The sequence below is a fragment of the Dinoponera quadriceps genome, unplaced genomic scaffold (genome assembly GCF_001313825.1).
Source record: "Dinoponera quadriceps isolate SergipeBrazil2010 unplaced genomic scaffold, ASM131382v1 scaffold717, whole genome shotgun sequence".
Classification (NCBI taxonomy): Eukaryota; Metazoa; Arthropoda; class Insecta; order Hymenoptera; family Formicidae; genus Dinoponera; species Dinoponera quadriceps.
Window position 1 is genome coordinate 73,563 of NW_014555639.1, and position 23,210 is coordinate 96,772.

The 23,210-nt window shown below is 39.3% G+C and overlaps 1 protein-coding gene across 3 annotated transcripts in view; it reads left to right on the plus strand.

The window, feature by feature from the left end:
- The window catches only part of LOC106745023 (sodium-coupled monocarboxylate transporter 2), a 62,067-nt gene that overhangs the window by 19,722 nt on the left and 19,135 nt on the right, over positions 1-23,210 (plus strand). The window contains exon 2 of one of the 3 annotated variants that reach the window (XM_014620242.1): positions 16,280-16,397. The exons of the other annotated variants lie outside the window; for them this stretch is intronic. The gene's annotated coding sequence lies outside the window, so the exon portion shown is untranslated. The remainder of the gene's footprint in view (positions 1-16,279; positions 16,398-23,210) is intronic. 3 annotated transcript variants of the gene reach the window in all.

The following is a 23,210-nucleotide window of genomic DNA, read 5'->3' on the forward strand; positions in this document are numbered from 1 at the left end:
GGGGGGGGGGGGGGACGTCGCCGTGCCCTTTCTCTTATCGCGTACGTGTAAAAAATTTGGCAAAGTTTGTTCTTCTGGAACTCTCGGGCCGATGTCCAAGTTGCGCGAGCGATCGGACATTCTATTATCGGTGTTGACAGAATCGCCTTGTTGGTTCCTGCGCGAGACCTCGATAAAAATACGTTTTTCAAGCTTCTTATTCGACCGGATGGACCTGCACCAAAAGATCAACGGTGACGCACAAAAAGTATCGTTATTTTTCTATCCATTGTAATTATAAATATTACCCTCATAAGGACGAAATATGTGAGACAACCGAAGATCCATGACCGTAGCGCTCCTTTTCCGCGCTCGTGTACGTGTCGATTATTCTTTTTCGACGAGAACATATTACATACGCACACTTGACTGTAACGTGGCATACTGCTAAAAGAGTTCTTAAAAATAATAGCGTTTATCATAGTAAATTTAAGAATTTTATATTAAAATTTATAACCTTCCGTAATTTTCATAATATCGGTATTGTTAGTTGTAAAATAGTTATGTTCTATATTTATTATAAAATCTAAGAACAAATATGAAATTTAATACTTTCCGTCTTATATTACGTAATTTGCTGTTCAATTTTAATAGTTTCAATTATGACACATCACAATACGTTATGATAATAGTGTTATTCTAACATTTAATAACACACGATATGATTGTTAATACATGTATGATACAGGATTTGATAATGATATAAACCATTAGTTATGAATATTAGTGAAACACATCGATTGTGATGCATTTCATTAATGTTCACTCATTAAATCTCATACTCTAAATTATTACATCACGTTATGAAAACGTGGATTCAGAATATCTTTTCATAATTATACGTTATTAAATGTAATACCAATTTGGTTATTAATTTTCATAATTATACATTATTAAATGTAATACTAATTTGATTATTAATTTTCATAATTTAGTTATATATAAAAAACTTCACCATCAAATTATAAGGTTTTCCTAACAGTATACCATAAATAAAAGAAAAGAGAGAGAGAGAGAGAGAGAGAGAGAGAGGGAAAAACGCTAATTAAACTGGTCGTTAGTACGCTTTACGTACGATAAATGGGAATAAAGACGTAAATGATAAACACGACGCTATCGGGAAATAGAACTAAGATCCATTCTTGTTATTGATTGGATGTAAACAGGTATATTGACGTAGCGCGGGTAAATGAGTGGCGCGATAGAACGAGGTATTTATTTATAACAGAAGGAATCATCAAGGCGGCGCGACGTCACACGACAACAAATTTAACCGGTTCCGTCGAAGACGTATTCGGCGATGACTAATTCGCTGAAATTCGATGTAAAAACAGCGCTCGATTTTACGCACTTGGACGTCTACGTGGAACGTGGCATGTGCACGGATCGATCCTGGAAATTCGGCTCTTATATTTCTCCCCGCTCTATCTTTCTTTATCTCTCTCGCTTTTTCTCTCTCGTCTCCTCCCGCCTCTCTCTCGTTGTTGCCTTTTATCTTCTTGTTTAGCCGTCACAAACACGTCGGTTTATCAGCCGGTACATTATCACCCTTCACGCGAGCATTATTCATTCAATAGGTCCTTCGTTATCTCGCATATGTGTTTACCACGTAAATAAATTAGATATGCATTCAGGATTCTCCGACGTCTACCGTAATCTACCAAATTATGTCAATCTAGGAAAGTTTTCCGCCCGAAATTCCACAACCGTAATTTTCCACTGACACTTGCCACGCTCCCGCAGCGTGCCGACAATGCTTAAAGGCGTGATGTTTGCACACGTGCTCACCAGACGAATCACATTATCATCAGTATCATTTCATATTACACATTCGAAGAAATGACTTAATAATAACAGGTAAATCTCATTAGTTAATTCAAACTTTGCTATCATTGCCAAAAGGTAAATTAAAAGTGAAATGCATTTGCTGCGAGATACAACTTTATCAGCTGAAATGATTAACATAAGTAGCTTAGTTAACTGTACTCTCTCTTTCTTTCTCTTTTTTTGTTTACATCATATACAAACAATACGTGAGAAAATGTTTATATGTTAATCGACGAGACGATGTAGCATCTAAGGTGATTGATTCACGACCTACCAGAGGTCTCAAAATCGCGTCCATCAGAGTTTATCAAGAGTGTTCTTCAGATGTAGCATCAAATCGAATGGCTAAATTTTAGGTTAAATTAGCATACATTAACACTTTAAGAACAGCTTCTGTCGTGTAAAAAGCTATCAACTTCTAGCCGGGAATGTAAATATGATTTTAATACTACTGAGCAATCTAGCTAATATTTTTCGCTGTCTAAATTCGAACAGTTAATAAAGAACGATGGGTAAAATGGATCGATATATGTATGTTATCTTATGTTCTTTGGATCGCTGAATACGATCGTAGCATTTTTACCGTTCTAAATCCGTGGAAAGGTGGTCAAAAATCCATATTTAAAAAATCGAAATGTCATGTTTTTAATAGTAATTCGGTTAATGATAACTCATTCATGTAATTGTAGAGTTGGTATTTATGCTGTAGACTGTTGCTCACCTGTAACAACGGTCATGTGATTCTTCAAAATATTTTATTAATTGTGTTTCCTTCATTTTCAGTGAAAAACATTATAAAACTAAAGTATAATACAAGTAATTAAATAGTTAAAACAAAATAGTAATCGAATTACTCTTAAAATTTAAAAGTGACTTATTTCGACCTCTTTATGGCAAAGTTTGATCACTTTTCTTCGGATTTATATGGATAAAAAATCTCAATTCTTTTTACAGCGAGCTCACGAGCTTTTTGATCCGTGTTGATCTGCGATATCCTGTATAATATGCTACAGTATATGTACGTCCGAAATTAGACGAAAAAAACTTCGGATGCTTATAAAATATACCAAATCAAATAATTTTTGTCAATAAATCCATGTCCGCAAATGAGCTGTTTTAGCACTAGAGTAAATTATCTACAGTAGTGTTCTCCGAAATGTTATATTTATTTCCCCCATAAATAAGACGTATGTCGGCCAGTTCATCACAAGAAAAATTTCCATTTTAACCTCTTCGTATCAAGTATCTTGCGATTCGCTTGTCTCGGCCATCAAGTATATACCAATACTAAACGACAGACGTGCGTCATACCGAGGTTAAAAACGAATTTCGAATAAACAATAAAGAAACGCTATGCTACTGATCTTGCAAGTCAATAACATACAATGCTAATTCTACACGGAGAAAAATATTTTGCTAACATAGAAAATTGTTAGTTACTATAGAGACAGCAAAAAATTTGTTTCGACAGTTAAAAGATTTGTTTAGACAGCAGAAAGATTTTTTAAGAATATTAATTACTTTTGCTTGTTACATATATATATATATATATGAGATTTCTGGTGTAATTATACACATTACAATAATTGTATTCATATCGAAACGGTGGTCGTTCAATTCAAAGTCAGCAGATCGAGTATTTATCATTGTCTTTACGAGACAGGTAAATCGCGCTGGCAAAATCGACATAACGTAGGAAACCGACGCGCACAATTACCTCTTCTCGCAAAATGAACTAATTTAGCGAAATTTCTCGATGAAACCGTTCATTTAAATTTCAATCCAAAATCGAGTCGGTGTTATATCAATAAAAGTCTCTCATTGCAAAACACGATTTATCACGCAACGAATTACATTATTTACGAAATTTTTCGGTGAATGCACGTCACACATAATGAAATTTTCGGCCGGCATCGAAAGTTGAGATCTCGTACTGCGTCGCGCGATGTTAATTCGCGATAAAGTTTCACGCGTACGGAGTCATCAAATTATTATTGCGACCGGTGAAAACAAGATCGAGTTCGCCGCTCGGATCAGATGTCCGTATACGTGTGCGCAATTTCACGGCGATATAATTTCTTGTAAATATTTCCCCTCCTGTCACCGTGCCCGGAAACAAAGTTGTCGTTTTGCTTGCCTATTTAGAATTCACATCGTGATCGCGGGCACGCGTGTTAACGGAAGGACAACGCGAAATTCGTGCGACTGTGCGCCAGTCGTATCGGCCGTACAAGAGTGATACGACACGCACGAAGGAACATCGAAGCCGCGACTGGTGGTCAGTGACCAACCTTCGGACGTTAGAGCGGCCAGTCCGTAAACATGAATATTCCCGGCGAAATGCGGCGCGTCGCGCGCGGAAACTTGCCGTGCCATCTCGACCGTTTTTCCGTCGTTTTTTACAAACGATAAAAAGAAAAGTGAGAGTGCAGCAACGAAGCGAGCCCCGCGTCTTCGCTCCTGAACGCGGTAAACGAGGAACCGCGAACGACAAGGATGCATCGGCGACACAACTCGAAGCGAAACGTAGGATTTTTAGGGGGCTCGAGAGGAATTTATGGGTCTTACTCATCGGGGAGATTTCCGGTACGACGTGTGCTCTCCTATTAGAAGCTCTCCTTGTTTAAATTGAAATTAATTAGGTTTAACTTGCTGGGCATTTATATTTGGTTAAATTGATCTCAATTTAATGCTTCCAATTAGAATTGAAATTAACCGAGAGGAAAAATTCTAATTAATTTAATTCCCCTCCTAGGATCTTTTCAAGATTAATGTTCTCGAAAGATTGAAATACAGTTTTCGTGGCACTAAACCTTTGCATCACACACACACACACACGATCAGGTCGTATCTATGTTTATTTGTGTGTATAAGCTTTCTGAGCACTTATTATAGAACTGTTTAGAGAAGTTTCTGATCGAAATCATCCAGTTATTCTCTAGATTTATATTCTATTATATAAACGGAAAAACGGAAAAACGGGAAAACAGAATTATTCCGATCAGAATATCTTATAGATAGTTTCATGATAGATATCTTGGTCTCTCGCCGCAGTTGTCCTGTTTGATGACGTCAGGGAAAAAAACGCGTGCGCAAATTCTCGCGTAATAGGCTGAGGTAAAAGAAACAGAAGCAAAGATCAATCAATAAAATTAATCTCCGCGTCGCGCGTCTCGTGGAAGGGGAAGAAAACGCAAGGCTTCCTCCCCCCCCCCCCCCCNTTCCTGCAGCCGAGTTACGGATCTACAATTACCGTATCACCGAACGGATGCTGGAGACGTGACTCGTTATTAATCACGCGATTATTGGCGGAATCACAGCGCGGAGACCGCGCGAAACCGTACCTGCCGTGCCGCTATTACGTGTCGCGCGCAAACAAGCAGGCAGGTGAGTGTATGAGTGAGTCACGTTTCTAATCATGTCGCGATTTTGCGTACAATGGAGTAGCATCTTCGCTATTCAGTCGCGGACATTTGCGTGCTCCGTGTGATAAACACAGCCGGGAGTCGTTTTAAATTGTCAATGAACGATTATCACCGCGAGTCGCAGGCTTGTCACACACGCACACACACACGCGTTAGGAAAACATACGTGCACGCGAGCGCGCATGAGCATACACGTGAGGTCTATTCTCAGCTTTTACACCATTATTATTTTCTCAAGGAGTTTTCAACGGAAAACCAGCATATGACGTTCTCGTCCGCGTGCTTCAGCATACGAAACTCCTTTTCGTGAATCGCTCTCGTGAGCCACGCATAAATCAATGTCCACATTTGTCAACCGCAATCCAACCGCAAAGCGGTCCGACAGATTTCACCGCGCACGCGCGCGCGCGCATGGAATCTGCGAGTGTAATGATTCCGTCCTTTTCAGCGGGCGCACAATGATACATATAGTCTGTCTAATACGTGGCCGACATAACTTTTAAACTATTTATTAGAAAAAAGTGACAAAAATTACGGATACATACTACAGAATCATATTAAGACGAGTACGAAAATATTCTTTTACTATGTAATAAGTTTAGTATTTCAATCCAGAATATTAAATTAAAACAAAAATCGGATTGTGTTTATTTAAGTTAACCGAATCTAACTTTCTCCTTCAATAAAGTTTTATGATATTCTTAGAGATATTCTTAGAATAAATTCCTTCCCTGAGCACATGATAATGAGCTTCTCTTAAATTTTGGATGAGCGCATTTTAAAGCCGTTATTGAGAAAATATTCTTAATAGTTAAATAAAGATAACCATTATTCAGAAGAAGGAAAGTAAATTGAACAATCGCTTATCTCAGAATGACATCTTTAGAATGATATTTTTCTATGCGTACTAGTTTACGGGTTAAATCGCAAAGAAGCTACATTTGATGCCGAGAACGATTAAATTTTTCGTGGGACCTTTCACAGCGCATTTATGCCCGTCATGTGTACACGCATACTGATAATGCATACGTATGATAAAGGCAGCAATGATAACGGCTACGTAGTACAGATTATCGTTTCGTAAGTTGCGCGAGTGCAGTGTCAACGCGTGTTTATCGGTAGCGGGCACGTGATCGACGATCGCGCGTCATTAATAACAGATATGCGAACGCTTCATTTGATCGCGAGTGCACCCGAGTGCGCAGGTCTTTGTATTTTTGTCGCTACAGGTACGCGGTTGTTAAATGCACCTGCGGCGACTAATGTATTCATGGTTCTCGGATCGATACGCGTCATTGCGCCTCTCTCTGATACTTGAGAGATCAGGTTCTCTCTCTCTCTCTCTCTTTCTCTCTGTCCCTGCCTCGAATTAGAATATCGAAATAGAGAGGAGGTCTCCCACTTGAAAATCCACATTTAAAAAACCGATCAAAATTTATTCCGCTGCTCTCCGGCGATATTGAGGAGACCGAAATCCCCGCCGGACCCCTCCTTGCGCGTGTTGGTGCCACACGTGCGCGTGCATGTGTCGCCGAACACACGGTGTGCTCCGTTGTTTGCCAAACAAAAATCGCGAACGACATTCTGCCTCTCCGCCTCCCAGCTCCCCCTTTCTCTCCCCCTCTCTCTCGCGGCGACAATCAATTAAACGGCAGAACAGACCTCGTCGAGCGCGCGCACGAATCATGAGTACGGTATCCCGCGCACGTGACCACCGTCGACGTATTATTCCCGTGAATTTAACAGACCGCTCACGTGACACAAAATACACGTAGCGGGCTGCCGCCACTCGCGATTAGTTATTCGCCTGTGAGATATTTTTCCAGATAAATGCCGCTCGCCTTCGAGAAGGATACGGCAAGAGAGAAGGAGAGGGAGAAAAAGAGAAAGAGAAAATAGAAAATAACCTTCACGCTCGATATGATATATTCTGGTCGTTAATTGCCTCCAGATAATGATGACATATTATATCCATTATATTTATTGCGATGAATTACCACATGGCGACATTATCGAGCGGAAATTTTATGTTGTCGCCAATGAGGCGACAAACGAGAAAGGAATGCTCATTTTTGGAGGTGTCGCGAATATTGTGATAACATTGTTTGTAGTTTGTCTCGCAAACGGTACCGCATCGTCGACTTCGTTGTTCCCATTAGTCTGGCAAATGGGCGATCAAGCGAGAATGAGAGAGAGAGAGAGAGAGAGAGAAACGTATGTACAGACAAAATATCAAAGCATATTTATTTTGCGCTCTGGGATCAGAGTTGGGTATTATTTGAATAAATTTTTATTTAAATGATATTTAAATAAAATTTTTTTTATTTGCTTTATATGTTATTCGAGTTATTCCTTATTTACATTTATTATTCGAACATGTCTAATTATTTGTTACTTGCATGTTTGGAATTATTCATTATTTGCATTATTTGTTATTCGCCACTTATTATTTGTGTTATTATTATTCACGTACGTCTATATGTATGTAAAGTTATATTTCAATATATTATTTTTATTTAATATATTATACAATCATTGTATTATTATTCAAGCAATATATTAAAACAATTTTTAATAAAAAAACATGTCCATTATATTCTGTTTATTTATAAAATAAACAAGAAAAATAAGAAAAATAATAAATGATGAATAATAAATAACTCGAATAACGAATCACACAAATAATAAATAACACAGAAAATAAATAATACGAATAATAAATAAATTAGTATATTCATTTAAATAAATTACTTAAATGAATATCGTTATTTGATGACTTTTGAATAAAAGCGTTATTTATAGATCTATTTATCTATTATTTTTAATAAATTTCGTTCAAATTTGTCGGGGGCAAAATTCTACAAGTACTTTCATTATCAGCAGTACATAACCACGGACATTGATTTACATAATAGTTCATAGATAAGCAGATAAATAATTATACATAAATGAAAAATTATGAATAAATACATGAAGAAAGTGACTTAATTTAAATGCAAGATTCTGAATATATATTCTAAATATATATTTACAGTGTAAGGCGAGAGAGAAAGACAGAGAGAGAGAGAGAGAGAGGGGGGCAGAAAGAGCTAGAACGATAGAAGTGTTGCACGATAGGCGAGCGCCTACGTGAGTATCGACACGCGGATGAGTATATGCTAATTCGTTCATATATTTGCATAGTTCGGCCGAAGGTCCAAGGCCGAAGTGAAGGTCGAAAGAACGCGAACCGAGCCGATTCGCTCGTTCGCGTTCAGCTTAGGGTCGAAGGGCGCTGCGAAGCCGGTAGAACGTCTCTCCCGAGGCGCCGTGATAACGTACATATTCGCAGACGGGACTCTTGGCGTCTTCACTCGCTGTAGCGCCGCGGCCATGTAAATAACAACGTGCCAAAATCATTTCTGAGGAGTGTCTACTGAGGAGGAGAATCTCGTTTTATCGACACGCCGCACTCCAATCTCGTCCTCCGCTAAATCCTCGCAGTTGCATACACACACGCACGCACGCGCGCGCGTGCGCGCACACACACACGACAGACAGATGAAAGAGAGATAGAGAGAAAAAGAGAAACAAGGGTGAGTGAGTCATAATTTTCTCGTTTGACAAATTCCTTCGACGAAACTCGAGCGATTTCCCGCAGGGATGCGGGTCTCGAGACTCGTCCTTTTGGAATGAGAGCGAGATTAGTCTATACGTTTAGCGTCATTGGCTGTAAATTAGCTTACGTAAATTCGACGTGTTCGGGCTTGCAAATCGTATCTTTCCTCGTTAACATTCCGAATTTATAGTTGCGAGTAATCGGCGACGACTACATCGTGAGCGTAGCGCCGGGTGTAAATAACAGGAAACGGTATGGGATGGGTTCCGTCTGCGAGAAAAAGAGAGAGAGAGAGAGAGAAAATCAGGTTTCGTGAAATATTAAGTCTCGTGCATTTATGCGACTGGAACCGACTAAAAGCGGACATTCATTTTATGGAAGCCGCGGGACCGCTGCCATGCAGCTCTGCCAACTTTTACAACCGGTATTCTGCTGCAGAGTTCGAAGGTTTCGCATTATGACACGCGAAGAAGCGAAAGAAAGAGGGAAAGAGAAAGAGAGAGAGAGAGAGAGACAGACAAAGAGCGAAAAAGAAATAAACATATGCCGAGGAAATAAAAGAGATCAGTCGACAGATTTGCAGATTTGAACGAATAAAAGAATTAATTATATAAAAGCGTGTCTCGGTCGGTCAATCGAGAGAAAGAGAGACAGATAAAGAGATTGATAAACAGAAAGAGAGAGAGAGAGGAAGATAGAACGTGATATTTATCGAGCGCTCTGAGACACATATCTCCCCAAGTGCTATTAAAAAATAGAGATAAAATATGTATTATACAAGATGTTTCAAATCAACGGGAACGAACTTCGTGAGTGTCTAGATCGAATTGAGGTAAACGAAAAAGTCCTATATCAATTTGCAAACAACACGCAAAGTTTCGAGTTATTAATGACTGTAAATGACCATGTATAGACACTTCTTTAATTAATAATACAAAAATTTGCATATTGTAAAATGGCACAGAACTTTCCTCTTCAGAATGCTATAATCTACATGTATATGACAGCGTTATACGTGATGGGTTCAAAGTTCGAGGTTTAAAGTTCAATATACTGACGTTTGTCGCTAGGTACAACTATCATATATTTATAAATTAAGTCGTTTTGAACGGAAAGTCTCGTACCATTTTGCAAATAACATAATTCCAACTTTCGAGTTGTTAATTAATTACAGAAGCATTTATACATGGCCATTGGTAATAATAAATAATTCGAAATTTTGCACGTTCTTTGCAAAACGGTACAGGTATTTTTTCATTCCCCTCAATCCACTCTGCACCCTCACGAAGTTTTGTCCCTGTTGGTCTGGGACACCCTATATAAGACAATGTATCATTACACAATACAAAGTATCATTAACGATGAATTAAAAATTACACAAAAACGCGACTAAACATAGAGAGAGGAATAGAAGACGAGTCGTATTTAGCTAAACGTGTTATTCTACGTGACTTTACATCGAGTCGGACTTTTATTCAACCGACTCAACCAGCACCTGTAAACACCGATACACGGGTCGATTGCGAGCAATAATATCGCGTCATAAATATCGCTTCTCGAAACTTTGATAAACTCCGATTATCCGCGGACGTGCGTGGAATACGCGCCTAAATATAGCGATAAATCCCCGGTTCGCGCGGTAACGGAAATGAGAATATATGTATACGCGGAAGCGCGGCATGATTTAAATCCGCACGAGCCAAACGCCGGGCGAATTAGGCTAATGGCCCAGCGACTGCATATCTCGCTCAGTGTGTGTGTGTGTGTGTGTGCGTGCGCGTGTTATGTGTGCACGTTCTTCCTCCTCTCCCTGCTCACCACCCCTTTCATGCGCGCAGGGTTTCACCACAATAAATTCAATGGAATCGATGAAATCTGAAGTAGCGGGCCGAACGGGGGATTTCCTTGGAACGGAGGAGAAGAGGTAGCATAACGTGGGAAAAATCGCTCGTTGCGAGCGGTGAGTTAGCAGGAGCATTGCGTTAAAACGTGCCGCCACTGCAAATCCGCCCGCGGGCACGCGCGCGCGCTCGCTATCGGTCGCGACATATCGAGAAAAAATTCTTGGCACGCTTCTCGGCCCCGTCGTAGCTAATGTTCGTTGCGACGGTAACTGAATATTCGGCTGCGAAGAGTCCGCTCCTCCTCTTCGTACACGGCTTACGGAACCGGAACGATCGGAAACGCGCGATCGGTCAGTTATCGCCCGTTCGATCCACCCCGGTGTATTCATCCCTCGCTGTAATTAAAGTACACTTTTACAGAGAGATTTACGACCACGCCGCTCCTGAGTCGAAATTCCGTCTCTGTGTTAAACTTTTAATTCTACGGCGAGAGCTAAGATAGCAAAACGGGTTCAATTTTGATTTTAATATTATAACTTGCTCTTCTTTTGATCTTGGTAATGTCGGAAATTCCCGTTTCGCCATTTTATCGTAAAAATAGCTTATTTAAGGTGACCCGAAAATGAAAATATAAAATTAGAATTTCAAGAGAGAAAGTAACAAATGTCAGTATGGTCATAGTAGGTTTTTTTTGTTAGTCTCTAAGTCATCTAAGTAGGCGCAAGTTATCTCTCAAAATTTCTTGGAGTGAGTTCTAGGTTAGAGTGGCAGTATTTTCATTCCAACCTAGAACTCATTTCAAGAAATTCAGAGAATTTTTCAGAACATCAAAATAGTGAAAAATGTCAAAATTTCGTTAAAATTTCGACTCGGGTTACATCGAAGTGTTCCCGATATCCGTAATTATCATATCTAGCATCATCCGAGTCGAAACTTTGACTCTGTGTTAAATCTTTAATTCGTGCGACATAGTAAAAACTAAGATAACAAAATAGGTTCTATTTAAATTCTAATAATATAATTGACTCCTGCTCTGATGACGTTTTAAATTTTCGTTCTTGCTTTAGCATCAAAACAGATTCTTCGAAGTAGCGTTAAAATTAAGTCTGTGGAATTAGAGATTCGGAAGAGATGTTAATAAGTGTCAGTGTCCTTAATGTAGGTTTTTATCAATCTAGGAGCCATCTAAATACACAGAAAAATATATATTGCCTGCAAGTAAATGTTATTTGTTTTAAGTATTTTATAAATTTACATGTCCGCAAATACATCACACAAGTTCATCGTAAGCATCAAATTTATTCAAAATATAATCCGAATTCTAATAAGTTTAGTGTACTTTGATCAAGAATATTAAATTAAAATAAAAAGCAGGTTGTTTATTTAAACCAATCGAATCTAACTTTTTCATCGACAAAGTTTTATAATATTCTTGGAAAAGGGATAAATTCTTCTGTGTACGTGATAATGATCTTTCTTAAAATTTGTGACGAATATATTTTACGACTATTATCAAGAAAATATTCTTTGTTGAAGATAACCATTACTTAGAAGAAAGAAAGTAAACTGAATAATCGCTTTTCCCAGCATTAATATGATATCTTTCTACATGTAGGTGCAAACTATCCTTGAGAGCGTCAAAATAGCGTACAAATTTCAACCGACACTCCCGTTGGTTCTGTAAGTTTCTCCGAATAACATTTCAAGGGAGTTCTCAGCGCGTTCATATCGTGTCCCCCGCCATCTATTCCTTTCCTCTCCAAAAATTTCCTCCTAATCGTGAGATCGCGAAATTCGAGGTGATCGGGCGAGCGAGTCGCAACCGGGAAATAATTCAATTTACAAATCGATCGAGCGTGTTTGCCGAGCGCTTCGGCGCGTTGCGATTCGCGGAAGTCGTAATGCTCGTTCCCGCTGGAAGTCCGCTTGATGATTTACGCCCTGATGACGACGATGACGGCGATTCAGGCGTGCGACATACCTCACGGCCAAATGAATGCCACTTTGCGAATGTGTTACCGCCGCCCCGCCGCTCGTAACATCGCTCTTCTGCCGCATTTCTTTTCCGCTCCTCTGCCGAACAGCGTTACATACCAACTTTTTATAACGGGCTTCGTGTAATACGCAGATAAAAGTATGAAGAATCATCCCTCAAAAGGACATCTTCATACAGTCAATAATGTATTCAGCAGAAAAATTCAAACATTGAGCGTATTTCAAACCACTCGGAACGTATATAGCCCTTTGACCCTACTGTTTTGTTCAGATTTTATCACGACTTATTTATCACGACTTATTTATCACGACTTTTATTGCTTTGTTGCATTTTTATCAAATGAGTGAGCATTCTGACATTTCATGACTTTGTTTTATAGCTTAGTTTCGAATTAATGTTCTCGAGCTATGAAACAAAGCCATGAAATACCAGAACGCTCATTTAAATCACCTAAAATTATATAAAAATGTAAGAGAAATAAAAATGATTTCGGGTCAAACAGATCCGAGCAGAACAGTAAGATTAAGTAAGATTAAGTAAAAGCGTAATAAAAGTTACTTGGCCTCACATTCCCAGCGTGCCCGATTAAACAGCAAGAGATAAGTGTGCCAACGAAAGGTGAAATATTAAATCTGCCCACGAATATATTATCTGCCAGTCTGTTTTTCGGAATTATGTGAAGAAAAAGTAAGTCTGCAGGTAAGGTTCTCCGAATGAACCCTAGTAACCGTGTTAATCGGCGATTAACTTCCGGCGACAGCGCCGGGTCCACGAAGTTACACCGAATAGCGAGCGATGTACCTGGCGGCCGTAGAGAAAATACGAAAGGCATCTGGCGTTGTAACTCTCGTTACTTAAAAACTTGTTCCGCGGGACGTACACGTAGAGCCTCCCGGTGCGAGGCCGCGATTCGTGTCATGATTTATCGCCGGCGTTTTCTTGCATCGAGTGAGCGAACGCTCGGTTTTGCCGATACCGCGAGAAGAAACGAACGCGTCTGGTTCGCGTAGCCGCCGTGCGGAACAACGTTGTTACCCGAGAATCGTCTGGTTTCTCCGGAAATCCTGATAAGTTGATAGAACATTTTTCAGATTCGTCAGCTGTCGTGTGTTCCGGTGGCTGCCGGTCGCTTCTACTCAAAGCTGAATTAAACAAACGCGGCCAAGGATGCGAGTAATCTTCGCCAAGTAACGCGCTCACGTTTCGGAGCTCGCCTCTCCCCGTTCTGTTTGCGTACGTGATTAATCATCTCGCGCTCATTAAAGCAAAGCGCTCGGCGTAAACGCCAATATCTTGGCGTTTATCAGCCGTTTATGTGCGCGAAATTAAGTGCCGTTAATACTTCTCGCGGAACTCCGCCGATAATCATATCTTGCGAAAGTGTTTCGCGGAGGTCCTTCCCTCTTTCTCTTTCTTTTCATCCCCGAGTTTCTCCCTCTCTCTCTCTCTCTCTCTCTTTCTCTTTTCGTCAAAAACATCTAGTATTTTTCGGTATATATTAGGCTAATTATCACTTAGACTAATACAGGGGTGACGTATGACTTTTCGCAGGGACTCGTCACCTTATTTGCAAAATGATAAAAAACTTCTTTGTTCAGAATGGCCTAATTTGCAAATATACGGCGGCTGTTGTACGTAGCGGCAGATTCAGAGCTTCTAAGTTCAATATACCGATGTCTGCCGTTAGATACAACAGCTGTCATATATCTGTTAATTAAGCCATTCTGAACAAAACAATTCTGTACCATTTTGCAAATAACCGTGCAAATTTTTCAGTTATTGATTAAAGAATCCTCTACACACTGCAATTTTCAATAATTAATAACTTGAAATTTTGCGCGGCTGTTCGCAGAATGATGCAGGATTTTTTGTTCATATTGACCTTAACCACAAGTATATGACCGATTTTTATTGGATAATGTGACATACTAATAGGATGATTTATTGTGTGACTATAGGATATTTTCATACATAGAAAAAAGATTACGAATGATATTTTATTGTTTTCATAGATTCTCAATATCTATATAGAGCGTTTGTCGCTAAGTGAGACATCGGTCATATACTTAATTAACAGATATATGACAGCTGTTGTATCTAATGGCAGACATCGGTATATTGAACTTAGAAGCTCTGAATCTGCCGCTACGTACAACAGCCGCCGTATATTTGCAAATTAGGCCATTCTGAACAAAGAAGTTTTTTATCATTTTGCAAATAAGGTGACGAGGTCCCTGCGAAAAGTCATGCGTCGCCCCCACGGATGAAACTATCAGAAACGACAGATTTGACTAAGATTACCAATAAATTATTATCTTACCGTAATTTTACCGTAATTCATACCGTAAATAATCGTCACTTTGAGTCTCAGTAATTTTACGTCTCTAATCATAACTGATTTATTGAAGCTAATCTTTTTCCTATGTATGAGAATATCCTATAGTCACACAATAAATCATCCTATTAGTATATCACATTATCCAATAAAAATTTTCTGCCTATACTATATATATACTATATATATATATACTATATATATAGTATAGGCAGAAAATTTTTATACTATATATATATACTATAGGCAGAAAATTTTTATACTATATATATATACTATATATATAGTATAGGCAGAAAATTTTTATTGGATAATGTGATATACTAATAGGATGATTTATTGTGTGACTATAGGATATTCTCATACATAGGAAAAAGATTAGCTTCAATAAATCAGTTATGATTAGAGACGTAAAATTACTGAGACTCAAAGTGACGATTATTTACGGTATGAATTACGGTAAAATTACGGTAAGATAATAATTTATTGGTAATCTTAGTCAAATCTGTCGTTTCTGATAGTTTCATCCGTAAATAGGAGACTGTATTCATGTTTTCTACACTAATGCATAAAAGATATATGTATATATATATATATATTTTTTTTTTTCGAGTTAAAACCATAAGAAGACATAATTGAGACCGAAATTCACCATAATTTTAGTAGGGTTTCTCTCAATGCGCGACACGCCGCTAGTCGCGTGGAAAAAACGCCGGAGTGTCGAAATGTCAACACGTCGAAACCCGAGCGTTACGAGAGGCCGCCGAGCGAGCGCTTCGTGCGGTTTTTCGCATTTTCGCGATTTGATTTATCACGTCCGGTGATTTATTACGCTTACCGCCGCGGAACACTGACGAGAGGAATCGTATCCTGTAGTCGGGCGGTTAAGATCGGATTGCGCTGCCCGAGGACGGTTGCTGTTGTCCGGCGCGGACGGTTCTTATGCGGATAAATAATACAGAGAAAAAGGAAAAGAAGAGGAATATACTCATCTCTTGACCGACGACGACGCGCGCCCTGGAGCTGAGCTTCGTCGGCTGTTTGTTGCATCGACTCGGAATATTTAAACGCGGCCACGTGACGAGTCTTGTGACTCCGTGCTCTTTACTTTTTCGTTATTTATGTCGACGCCAAACGAGTTCCCTGGTTGAGTCACGAAATAATTACGACGCAGGAAGCTATTATTACGCTTAATTCCGTCATTACATTTCATAGGAACACGGATAATTCTCTCTCGTCAGGCTCGCCGCAATAAACCCATTGATTCGCTGTCGACAATGTAAAAAGAACGATTTCATCGGCCGGTCGTTTATGAGCCGCTTCGACGAAGGAGGTACGTTGATATTAGTTACATTATCCTTAGAGTTATTATCTTTTATGTAAGAAACGTACGCAGAAAATAAAAAAATTCGTATATCCGTGTCGTGAGAATCAGCGTCGATGTCAGCTAAAAACTGACGGAGACACGAGTGCCGTCAGTATATTCCGGGTATTTCGATACCCAAGTAATACTTGCGGATTTAGATATCCGGGTCTTTCAGAATTACCTTGGACATTCAGATTCACGGACGGGGACTAAACACCGAAATTATTTCAATTGCGGTATTCTATATACTGGTAATTTATAATTTTATGATTTTAATATGATACAGCTATTGGGCGTCTAATATCGGTATTATATCGAAATTATATCGAATTATTGTCATACCGTTATTATAAAATAATGGCATGTACTACGTATAATACCGTAATCAAAGTAATTTCGGTATTCAGTTCATGGATATCATCCCGATAACCGGAAAATAATAATGAGTCAATAATTAGGCTTTTGCAATACATTTCGTTAGTTATTTGTTATCTGTTATCCTTATCAATAATTTGTAACATCTAAAACTGATCATATAATCAGTTATCCGGATATCCAGGTAATCCCGAAGAACTCGAGATCCGGTTATATACCCGAGTAGAAACGAATCTAGTCGGCTTGAGTCAAAAGTGAGTAGCTATAAAGAAGTACTAGAATCTATAAAGAATAATATAAGCTATAAAGAATACTTAGAATCATTTTACATTTATATTCAGTAATTCATTTACAAATGAAGGTATTATTGCACTCAAGTAGGCTCAATTACTCTACAAGCAGGTAATTAGATGTAAATTAATTAAAATTAACTTAAGACATACTTAAATATATTTAATTAAAATATTAAAATATACTTAAATTGGTAAAAATATTACTTGATTTAAGAGACCGACAAGCAGGTAATTAGATTTACTTGATCCTAAAACTTTTCTGTGTAGTTTAGCAGCGGCGTTATACACAAATTTACAATCTCGTGGTTAGCCACCCACAAGGTTCAATTTCCACTAAAGTATCCGGATATCCGTGTAGTCGAAGTCGACAGCATACTCGCATCTCCCTCTTACTCTCTCTCTCTCTCTTTCTTTTCATCGCGGATGTGGTGCGTACATCATCAAATTCTGCCGCGGCGAGGGCGAAGAAGCGAACGGCGGTGCGTTGCATAACGCGACTATTCGGAATATTAACTCGCGTTGCCCGTGACCCGAGATCTGAAAGCCGCGAAATAACGGAAGCACACAGTCCCACGGAGAACTCGTTTTGCTCGAGTTGGTCGCAACCTCGTCGGGTGCATCGTTTACGGCACATTTAGCCGCGATTCTCGCGCTCGACTAGCCCGCTCAACTTGCACACGTGTGTGCCCAACCGTTCGCGGCAGCAACGGAGCGACGAAACGGGGCGTCTTACCGATTTTCCCTCGTCTCAGCGTGCTAAATCGTCCGGCCCGGCCGCTCGATCGGGAACGTCGAGGGAACGTAAATTCCTCTGTCGCAAGAAACAACATGTATTGAAAAATACATGTTTCAAAAATTAACTTTGCTCATAAATAGACGTGAGATCAATGCCAAGTCAAGTACTAAATTACATATGATCGATGTTCTAACGTGGATGTTGAAACCTTTGCTAGTGTTTTCCACACATTAAGCAAAAATTGCTTAGCTCTCTCATCCACGGGTCATCGCCAACGTCAGAGCGTAAATTCCTTTTTCGCGAAAAACAAACTTTGAGAAACATATGTTTCAAAAATTAATTTTTTCTTGAAAATAGACATGAGATCGATGTAATTAACCAAATATCTAATTATACAGATGATCAGTGTTCTAATGTGAATGTTGAAACTTTTATTAATTATTAATGTTATTCGCACATTAAACAAACATTGGTTAACTCTTTCACCTACGATTTATCGCGAACGTCGGAGCGTAAATTCTGCTTTCACGAGAAACAACACACAAAGAAAAGAAGGAGCGCAAGGAAGGGGAATGAGAAGACGCACCGCACAGTGGTGCATTGCACATGGAAGTGCAGAAAGAACTTTATAACTTCTAAGTTTCTCGATATGCTTTATGATCTCATTTTTTATATTTCTTCTTGAGACTTTAAGTTCACATGAAGAATAATATTAAGATACTTATTATAAAAATGAAATAAGAATAACACTAATTATATTAATCTATGCTTATAACTATCACAATCGTGTGCGCGCGTTACAAAAGAAATATTTCACAAATTTTTATTTAATAATAATTATTAAGTCACTTATATATATAATAAAATATTTACTAGGTTACGTGAATGCAGTCAAATAACAATTACAGCTAAATGTGCAAGAAATAGCGCGTAATTTTCATAGAGCAAGTTAGAATAATAGTATTTGCTGTGAAAAAATATACAATCAAGAGCTTAAAAGAAAGTGTAACATTTTTGTAGACATAATGAGATAAATAAAAATTTTAAATTTTAAATATCATTGTTATAGACATTGTGATAGGATTTTAAGAACTTTAAAAAAGTAATTATGTCATAAAGTAAAACTATAGACATTTGAAATATATGAGATCTATTTCGGTTAAACAGGCATTGGATAATAAAGTATAAAAGTCTACGATTTGAAGTGTTTTCCTTAAATCAAATGAATAAAATATATTCATTTTTACAACGAGACATTATTATTCATTCATTATCCCAAAACAGCAGTCGATACGTGAAAACCTAATTTCCAAGATTTTCAGTTTCTTCTACCTTTGCACGACTCTGCGCCGCTGCGACCATGTCGAAAGTCCGCGCGCAAGGACGACCCGGAGAACGCGCACACGAGAGGAGAATAGACGAGTAGTGCCGCTCCCGCGAGCGGCAGAAGCGGGCAAAATGTGGAAGGAACTGTCACCCCCGTAGGGAAAAGCGGGCTAGGAAAACGAGCTGAAAGCGAAACAGAAAATGGAGTCGGAACGAAAGGGGCGACGGAGAACGAAAGGCAGATAGAGAGTAGGAGAGCATGAGAGAGCGACAGAGTGAGAGAGAGAGAGAGAGAAAGAGGGAGAGTAGATGAGAGAAGGAGGGGTGGAAGGGAGGGGGGGTTCACGAATCCATTGTTTTCAAGTGCGATACAATGGATTCTCGGTTGTGTTAGCTCTACTACGGCTGGCACTTCATTGGCCACTCGCGTTAACGCGCACGCCATCCAGCCGAGTCCTCGTTGTTGTTTTGCGCACCAAACGCATATCGCGTAAATGTGCATTGTGCATTGAGCATTGTTCCGCGTTGAGCGGACCATGGCATTGCCACGGGATAAGGAATGAAGTTGGACAGACGACGATGGAAAATGGAAAGTGGTCCCCGGCGCGCAGAGGCCACCGAGGAGTTACCGCGAAGGAGCGCCTAGGAAAGAGAAGGAGAAGCAGGAGGATAGCGTACAATTCGTCGGTCCTGTTTCTCTCTCTCTCTCTCTCTCTCTACCCTCGCAATTTTGCAAATCTTTGCGGCATCTCGCCAGCTCACGAACGAGAGTGCAGCATTGTTCGACCACGACGTCAAAGATGCTCGCTGCCGCTTCCATAAGGCTTAATTGTCGTTCGCCTTGTGCTATATATATATATATATATATATATATATATATATATATATATACATATACATAGCGTGTCCGTTTACTCTTTGGTAGAACAGTCACCGCAGTTTCTCGCGCATAAAGAGGAGAAGCGAAAATCGATTTTCGTCCCGAAGGAAATTTCGGGCCTTCCCCGTACGCTCTTCCGTTTCGCCGTCGCTCGTCGTTTACAGTTTTATCGGTTACGTGGCCGGCGTTAATTTCAAGAAAAACACAGGACATCTGTATTTGAGTGTGCCCGAAAGCGGATAATTCCGGATCGGCGATCGAGCGTCAAGACACTCGAACGGCAAGTTCGACGATGACGAACGCTTCTCTGACATTTCGAGAGAGAGAAAGAGAGAGAGAGAGAGATAGACAGACAGAGAAAAAAAGGCGAAATAATGTAATCGCAGATCTGGTAATCCACTAATTCATGGAAAAGGAGATCGTACCAGCTACCGGCGATTACTAAGTCTCATCGAGCCCCGGTGTCCATTATCATTTGCGCCAATTAACATTTGTCGTAAACAATTTTATCTCAGTTGGTGAATTACCAACGGTAATTACCGTGGCGAATGAATGAAGAGAGCTCATCGTTACCGTGCACGCGCTCGCGCTCGCGCTCTTCCTTTAGCCGCCTGTGTTGTGTATGGCGTAAACGCGCGCTCCTGCGATAGAATTTTGGTATTTTGCGGGGAAGCATAGACGATCCGGTCATACTTAGACTAGTTCACACGAGCGAGTATCCTTTGTCTAAGGAAATTCCCCGTATTAACCTCTCCTTACGAACTACGCGGGATTTAACGAGTCGCGCCGTTGCGACGAACTGGCCGGAGAAACAGCCAGAGGAAACTTCGGGACATCGCGAGAAGATCGCGAGATTATCAACACGCAATCACCGCCAAACTTTTCGGCCACCGTGGCCGTGTGCGGGTCAAACTGTTGGCTCTATGTTAAGCTTTTGGCTCTACAACGTAGCAGAAGTTGCACTGTGAAAAAATCTCGTGACTAAGTGTTAACATTTTCTCGCGTGCATGTGTTACCAACTTTTGATCATCACTTCAATGTAAAACCATAAAATTAACATGCAGCTGATATGTTACCATTTACGTGACATTTTCGTGTGTTATATTTATATTAATTTAGTAACGCCAGATTTGTGTGTATCGTTTTAAAATGAAATATTACTTCGAGTCCTTCTGATACAATTGCTTAGTTAATTTAACATATTGCGTTATCTCAACATTTTATGTTAAATCGATATTCAACGATGTATAAGTGTCAGGATAACACATTTTATTACTACAGTGTCGATTAACCCTTTACAAGGCAAGCTCGCCATATGGCGGGCAACATTTGATTCAACACAAGCTCGCCAAAGGACGAGGTGAAAAATATATTTAGGACAATATCAATGAAATATTGGGGTTTCTGAGGTCGCTAATCATGAATCCCAACTCAAAAATTCAGAAATTCAAAATGGCGGATTTGGATCTATACCATATTGATATGGAGGACCAAAATGCAATAAGCAACTTGATTTGGATAAAACTCGGTACTTGGAGATATTTGAGGTCGCTGATAACGAATGTACTTGAATCGAAATTTTGACGTTTTTAAGGGTAGCTTGCGCCTACTCAAGTGGGCAATAAACTAATAAAAATCTATTGCCCGAAAAGTAATTGCCGATGGCTCCAATAGATGGCTTTAAGCGTCTGTTTGAATGTCTTCTGTCAATGTTACGATTTTTTTTTTTTGACGTTTGTAAGCTGTCACTCTTAGTTGACTTTAAAAGCAAATTACACGTGTTTTTGTAAAAAAATTGTTAGTTTGGCGTCAGTTTTAATATGGAGTCCAATAACGAGCATTTTCGTCATATTTTACTTTTTTATTTCCGCAAAGGAAAAAATGCAGCGCAGGCTGCTAAAAAGTTACGTGACGTATATGGCGAGGAAGCCTTAAAAGAAAGACAATGCCGCAATTGGTTTGATAAGTTGCGTTCTGGAGATTTTTCACTCAAAGATGAGGAACGTTCAGGTCGGCCATTGCAAGCTGATGATGACCAAATCAAAGCCATAATCGAGTTGGATCGTCATATATCTGAGCGGAAGATTGGAAAGAAGTTGAAAATACCAAAATCAACACTCCACGATCATATAAAACGTTTTGGATTCGTTAAAAAGCTTGATATTTGGGTACCACATGAATTGAAAGAAATTCATTTAACAAAGCGTATCAATGCTTGCGATTCTCATCTCAAACGCAATGAATTCGATCCTTTTTTGAAGCGAATAATTACTGATGATGAAAAATGGATTGTTTACGATAATATTAAGCGAAAACGTTCATGGTCCAAACGTGATGAGCCACCACAAACCACTTCGAAAGCTGATATTCACCAAAAGAAGATTTTGCTATCAATTTGGTGGGATTGGAAGGGTGTGGTATTTTTTAAGCTCCTTTCAAGGAACCGAACCATCAATACGGATGTCTACTGTCAGCAACTGGACAAACTGAATGCAGCGATTAAAGAAAAACGGCCAGAACTGGTCAATCGTAAGGGCGTCATCTTCCACACACAACGCTAGGCCACACACATCTTTGGTCACTCGCCAAAAATTAATGGAGCTTGGTTGGGAATTGATGTTACATCCACCATATAGTCCTGACATTGCGCCGTCAGATTACTATTTATTTCGATCCTTGCAGAACTACTTGGATGGTAAAACTTTTAAGGATGATGAAGCTGTGAAATCGCACTTGGATCAATTTTTTGCCGATAAAAACCAGAAGTTCTACGAGCGTGGAATTATGAAGTTGCCAGAAAGATGGCAAAAGGTCATCGAACAAAATGGAAAATATGTCAGTGATTAAAGTTCATTCTATGCACAAAAAAATTGTATTTTATTTCTATGAAAAAATCGGCAATTACTTTTCGGGCAACCCAATATTTGGACGATACTAACGCTTGCCAACCTCTTTTTTGCGTGAACCTTTAATTCTATAGATTTAAGGCTCTTTTGAATAACCTATTTTGACGCTAAAAAGACGGCGAAAACAAAAATTTAAGAGATCATCAGGGTTGAAGTAGGAAAGTAGGAGAGTTAGTACATTATGTTATTAGAATTAAAATTGAACCCATTTTACTATCTTATCTCCCACTGTGTTGTTAGAGAATTGAAGGGTTTTTATTACAA